This window comes from Paroedura picta, chromosome 8 (genome assembly GCF_049243985.1).
Source record: "Paroedura picta isolate Pp20150507F chromosome 8, Ppicta_v3.0, whole genome shotgun sequence".
NCBI classification, from domain to species: Eukaryota; Metazoa; Chordata; class Lepidosauria; order Squamata; family Gekkonidae; genus Paroedura; species Paroedura picta.
Window position 1 is genome coordinate 7,361,984 of NC_135376.1, and position 6,654 is coordinate 7,368,637.

The following is a 6,654-nucleotide window of genomic DNA, read 5'->3' on the forward strand; positions in this document are numbered from 1 at the left end:
GGACAACAGCTAGCTACATAGGTCTCTTTCTCTGTACATAAAGTTTCTCTCCATAAAGAAAACTATTGCTTCACCTTCCTCAAATCCCACCCTTCCCCAGGTGTACCCGAGGAATTTTCCCACCAGGAGTTGGCAAATGTGGGTTCTGCAGATTCCGCCGGACATTTCTGCTTAAAATTCCTTCCTCTTTATCAAATTACCAAAAGAAAGAAAGAAGAAAAACCCTGAAGTGTCAGGGGGGATTTTTTTTTTGCATTCCTTTACACAAAAAGCAAGGATGTTTCTTTTTTTCTATTCTCATTAACGGAAGGTGGGGGGGCTCTTTCTCTCCTGCTAATGATTTGCCATTGGCTTTCCCTGCAGCTCAGGGGTAGTCAAACTGCGGCCCTCCAGATGTCCATGGACTACAATTCCCATGAGCCCCTGCCAGCGAATGCTGGCAGGGGCTCATGGGAATTGTAGTCCATGGACATCTGGAAGGCCGCAGTTTGACTACCCCTGTTGCAGCTGTTCTGGCTTCCAAACGGGGCCGAAGATCCTGCCACTTGCCGACCAAAAGCCACACGGTTCTGGAAAGAGAGGGGGGGGAAGCTCCGCGACCCCCCTTCTCAGCAGCTCTCCTCCAGAAACGGAGGAAGAAGTGTCTGTGAGGAAAGAGACACCTTGTTTTTCTTGGAACCGAGCGCAAACCCTCAGATAGGGGTAAAATCCTGATCTCCCCCCCCCCCCAACAAAAAAAGAAAAAGAAAGAAAGAAAGACCCTGAAGCGGTGTAGATTTCATTCAGGTCTGGCGGATGGTTTATTTCCCTCCCGACGAGAGACCTCACATAAATCACAATGCTCTCCGAGGGCTTTTCAAAGCTGTGATGCAAAACAGACCCTCCGGTTGTCCGAGGCTTCGTCATTGTCTGCGAAGATCCGTGGCCAAAGAGCCTTCTCCGCTTTGCCGCCTGAATGCCACGGCCCCTCCAAGTTAACTCTTTTCTGGACTTCTCCCCCCCCTCCGGCTTGTCCGAATTGCCCACCTTGGCCTCGTTCAAGTTTGACAAAGGGGAAGGGGAAGAAGAAGAAGAAGTGTGTATGGGGTGGGTGGGGGGGTTGAAGAGGAAGCAGATGGTGGAGCTGGCGCCGTAGCTGCCCGAGTCCAAGGCGGCCTTACCGAAGAGCAGATGCGCTAACCCCTCGCAAATGGCCCGGGTTTCATTTATCTCCATCATCTCTAATCTGGTTTTGCTCAGAGGGACTCGGGGTTGGTATTTCAGCGTTGCAACTTCCAGAGACGGAAGCAAGAGTTCCTCCTCACTTGGTAGAGTCGTCAACTTTTTCAAGTGGGGACTGCAAAACCCTCCAAAAGACACACACAAAAATTAGAAAGCTATCTTCTATTATTATCGGTTCAAATACCAGATCAGGTTTAAGGAGGTAATACTCACCTTTGAGGCCATACGTGGTCAGGGACCTAGGTACCATGTTTGCCTATACCCCTCAAAGAGTGACATGCTCTACCCATTCCAACAATCTGGTAATCCCTGGACCCAAAGAGGTCTACCCAGCATCGACTGGAACCAGAGCTTTTTTGTTTGTGGTCCCAACCTGGTGGAACAAACTCCCCAATGAAATCAAGGCCCTACTAGGACTTGAAGAATTCTGTAAAGCTTGCAAAACCAATCTCTTCTGCCAGGCTTTCAAGGCCAGCAACGAGGACCTGCTTACAACCTGATCCCTTGCCAGGCAACTCTGGATATCCAATAATGTCCGTAACAGAAATGATCTGTTCTCTAACAGTTGTACCTTCTCAGTGTTACTACTGTTATAACTATTATGTCGTTCACATATCCAAATGTTGAAATGTACCTTTCTGCTCCTCATAGGTTCGCTGTACACTGCCCCGAGATGCCACAGTGAGGGGCAAAATATAAATCGAATGAATGAATCAATGAACGAGCAAATGAACGAGCGAATGAGTGAACGAATGAATAATTATTGATTAAATTTATATCCCACCCATTATTTGTGTCTTGGGGTGGCAAACAATATAATGATAAAATAATATATAAATGTCATGAAAATAGTAAATGTCCAGTAACAGTAGAACTGGCAAGACTTCCACCGTATCGGCCTTGAGTGTGAGTGTACCCAAGTTGTGTATGTATAGGGGGAGGCCTGTCGATATCTGTGCTACAGTAGAAGGCAGTGGTTGCACAGGCCTCAACCAAAGAATTGGCGGAAGAACTCCATATGATGGGCCCAGTGGAACTGCTGCAGTTCCGATAGGGCCCTGATTTCACTTGGGAACTCATTCCACCAAGCTGGGGCCAAGGCAACACACATTTCCTTCTAGTATGTTTTTATCCCACCCTGCCTGCAAGGAGTTCAGTGTAGTCTGTATGGTCTTCATGTCCTCGTTTTATCCTGACAACAACCCAGTGAGGTAGGCTTGACTGGGAATCAGTGGCCAGCATGGGTCATTTACCCTGGGTTCATCACACTGCCAGCCTCCAAGTGTGGCTTGACTATTTCTTGGGATTGGTTGGAGTGAGGAACTCCTCCTGCCTGCACAAGGAAAACGAAGAACTGGGAGGTTTATTCCAAACTTTTCACCACCCAAAGGAATTGTGAAGGGGCCATAGAGTTGGAAGGGACCATACAGGACATCATGTGTATTAGGAGCATTGTATCTATGAGAGACACCTGCAGAGACCTGCATTTCCAGAGAGGGCCATGTGCAGACAGGGAGAGGACAAAGGGAGAGAGAGGAGGGGATCAGAAGGAAGTTCTCAGGTTAAGACAAAAAGAGTCATCCCTTTCAAAGAAAGAACATCTATGCACACTTACAGTGGTGCAGTGCTTCCCCAATGTCCATATATAATGAATTGGTCCCTCCAACAGTTTCCTACTGGTCTGCTTAGCTAAATCTGAAGCTTTCTCTCTGGCCGATCCTCCGTCATCACTTGGATACCTCCAGGCCCTTTCTGAATCAAGACAAGGGTTTTTCCCAGTCTCTGCTCCCACCCAGGCAGCTAAGCAGGAATGTTGAGGGCAGCGAAAATAATTTTGCTATGATTAGCGCAAATCGTACAAAGGCAGTCCACAGATCTCTCTCTTCCCAGCCACTGGTAGACATGACTCAGTGTCGGACATCTTGGTGTCAGGCCTTGCCTCTTCTGGGTCATCCTTCCCCTCCTCCACCACCCGTTCCCTAGTCTTAAAGAACGGAGGGCTACTACCTTAGTGTGTGTGTGTGTGTGTGTGCCTTGACTATCCATTTGATAGTGGAAAAGAAAGCGCGGGGGAGGGAAATGCCCCTGCCCCCCCCAGTCTGTGGCCCTGATCTGAATGGAACTCCAGAAACAATACAATCACAGTTCAACATTTCTAAAAACTCCGTCCATAGAGGTAGAACCCGAACTCAGGGTGGGGGCGTGTTACAGGAGGAAGGCTTTACTAGCCTCAACCATAGGCCTGGCGGAAAACCTGTTTTGAAGACCTGGTGGAACTCAGCGAGTTCCGACGGGGCCCTGCTGTTTTCTGAGAGCTCATTCCGTCAGGCAGGAGCCAAGGATGAGAAGACCCTGGCTCTGGTCGAGACCAGCCAGGGGCCAAGGACTACTAGCCTGTCAATATTGGCTAAACACGAGATTCTTCTGGGGACATATTCGGAGAGGAGGTCCCATAGGCAAATAGGGCCCAGAATATTTCCGCTGAGAGTAGAAAGTCTCTTAGGGTTGCTATTTAAGGTTGGGAAATTGGACCTAGATTCCTTAATCCAGGGGTAGTCAAACTGCGGCCCTCCAGATGTCCATGGACTACAATTCCCATGAGCCCCTGCCAGCGAATGCTGGCAGGGGCTCCTGGGAATTGTAGTCCATGGACATCTGGAGGGCCGCAGTTTGACTACCCCTGCCTTAATCCTCCCCTAGGCCACAATTCTGACCTGAATCGGGCATCCTTCCACAAATGCTATTGACTCCCCCTCAAAAAAAAAAAATCTAAATATCGATTTGTGGATTTGTACATCTTGTCCTTTGGAGGCCCGACTTTTTGCCGTTTCTGAGCGCCGCGCTTTGGCGAGTCAAGGGATCTCATCAACCTGACGTGGAGGCCGTTGTGTAGAAACAGCTCGTTTTGTAAGCTGCGAGGGTATTTTCTCGGTTCGGCTCCTTGGGCCGTTTGCGCGAGAGAAGAAATCTGCATAAATGCGAGCATACCAGAGACATGATGAAATGTCTATAAACGAAAGTATACGGTGAAACGTTTCACTTGTGCATTGCAAACTTGTAAATCGCGGGTCCCGCAGATGAATTTCGAGGCAATCATGTTAATTATTGACTTGTGAAATTCTATACTTTGAGCCTTCTTCCCCTCCCCCCCGTCCACAATGAAATGCCTGCATTCAGAAACATCTACATGTAAAACTATGAAGCTGCTTATTTCTGAGTCTTCGGGCGAGAAGCAGGGCTGGTTCATCCAAGCAGCAAATGCAGCGCATGCTACAGGCCCCGCCCTTCTAGTGGTCCCAGAAGGTGCTCTGCCCCTCATAGAACAAGGCTGTAGCATCTCTCTTCCCCCCTTTCCCCCTTTAAGGACCCTCGGAGTGATACCCCTTTCCATTGTGGGGGGTCCCTTCTGCCCCCAGTCTGGCTGATCCCACTGCAACTGTAGTCTGCTAGTCCACGAATCCTTAACTGGCCCTGGTGCTACGGGCCCCACAAATCCTTAAATCACTCCTGGAGGGAAAGCTTTAGCCTGATCATGCCAGATCTCTGATGCCCAGGAGCGCCATTACTTGGAAAGGGGCCAATGGCCAACTACAGTCTTATGGAAAGAGCGCCCCCTACCACCTTCAGAGAAGCTGCCTGCTGGGGACTCTATCCCCAGCCTGGAAGATGCCTTATCTCGGGGCAGGGGGCAAACAGTGGTTCTCCAGGGCAGGGACTCATGGTAATTGTAGTCCACGGGTATCTGGAGAGCTAGAGTTTGGTCAACCCTGCCCCAATACATGTTACCTGCTGGGTACACTCTACGGTTGCCTGCTCATGGCTGGGAAATACCTTCATTTCCCCCTTCCACCATTTTGAATAATTTGAGTAATCCCCTTCATCGCCAACCCCCCCTCCTCGAAAAATTTGACTTTTAAAGGGGGGGGGGTTATTGTATTACAAAGCTTTCTCTAAGAGTATTTAAAAAATAGCAGCACTCTTGTTCATTGCTCTGCAGCAGCATTGTAATGAAATAACCTACAATTGTTTTTTAAACATCTACTTGGGGGAAGGGGGAGGCGATTGAGGGCACAGGAGCAAAGCATGATGGGAAGTCATGGGTGAATTTCCAGTCTGGGAAAGGAGAGGAAGAAAGTCCAAAAGCAGAAAGCCTAGCATTGACTCGCAGCATCCAAAGGAAATGCAACGTGAAACCGAAACAAGGTATCTCTCAAATGCGGAAATGGTCCCAGAAGGCCAATAGGACCTGACAGCATTATGGACAATGTCCCAGGTATAATCCCTTCCATATCTGATGTGAAAGGCTCTGGCAGTAGGTGACGTGAAAGACTGCCTGAGAGGTCTTTTTGGAAGTGGTGAAAATAAACGTGGAGAAGTTGACAGCCTTAAAATATACACGTAGGAGAAGAAACGGCGATCTCAAGAAAACACTGCCCAAACGTGTTCCCCCTTCTGGGTCCGTTCTGGAACCCTAAGGATCTGAAACGTTAAATTCAGAAAGAAGCGTTGGGATGTGTTTTGCTTTCTCCCCCCAGCCCGCCCTTGGTGATCGGCATATGCCGGAGGGGACTTGACGGGAGATATAGATAGAATTTTGGCAATTAATGATGTAATCCATGTCAATCACACGGAGGCATGTGGGGCGAGGGTATGTTTATGTAGGATTAAAACGATAACGGATCAGAAACTTCAATCCCCCCTGAGCTGTCAGAAGGGAAAGTCTGAGTGGCCGGGCGGAGGGGGGATCCCTTGACCCACCCATAACACAACATGGACTGGCAAAGATGAGGAAAAGAGAGTTGCAATTGGGGTTGCCAACTTCCAGGTGAGGCCTGGAGGCCCTCCCAGAATTATAACAGCTCTCCAGATGACACTCAGAGTTCCCCTGGAGAAAATGGATGCTCTAGAGCAGGGGTAGTCAAACTGCGGCTCCAGATGTCCATGGACTACAATTCCCAGGAGCCCCTGCCAGCATTCGCTGGCAGGGGCTCCTGGGAATTGTAGTCCATGGACATCTGGAGGACCGCAGTTTGACTACCCCTGCTGTAGAGGGTGAACCCTGTGGCCTCATCCCCCCCCCTCTGTGCTCCCTCTCTGTCTTCCTTGGGAACCACCTTCCTGAATTTGCCAACCCAGCCTTAGCACCCCTAAAACCATTCGTGCCTCTCCGGTGACACTCGTATCAAGCAATCGGGAGCGGACGCCAGGCGGCCCAATTAAGCCACCGTGGTCAGGGCAGTGTGAAGCAAGATGGAGCCACCCAACAGACGCTAATGGAAACTCAAATCCCCAGAACGAAAGGGGCATGCTTGGAGAACAAAGAGGGAGGAGAGGAAGGCCCGTGGGTGGTCCTTTGGGGCGATGGTGGGCCTTCGATTTCCCAGCTGCCAGCTTCCCAGGCCGGGAGGGCCCAGAATCCCTGCCGCCACCAAG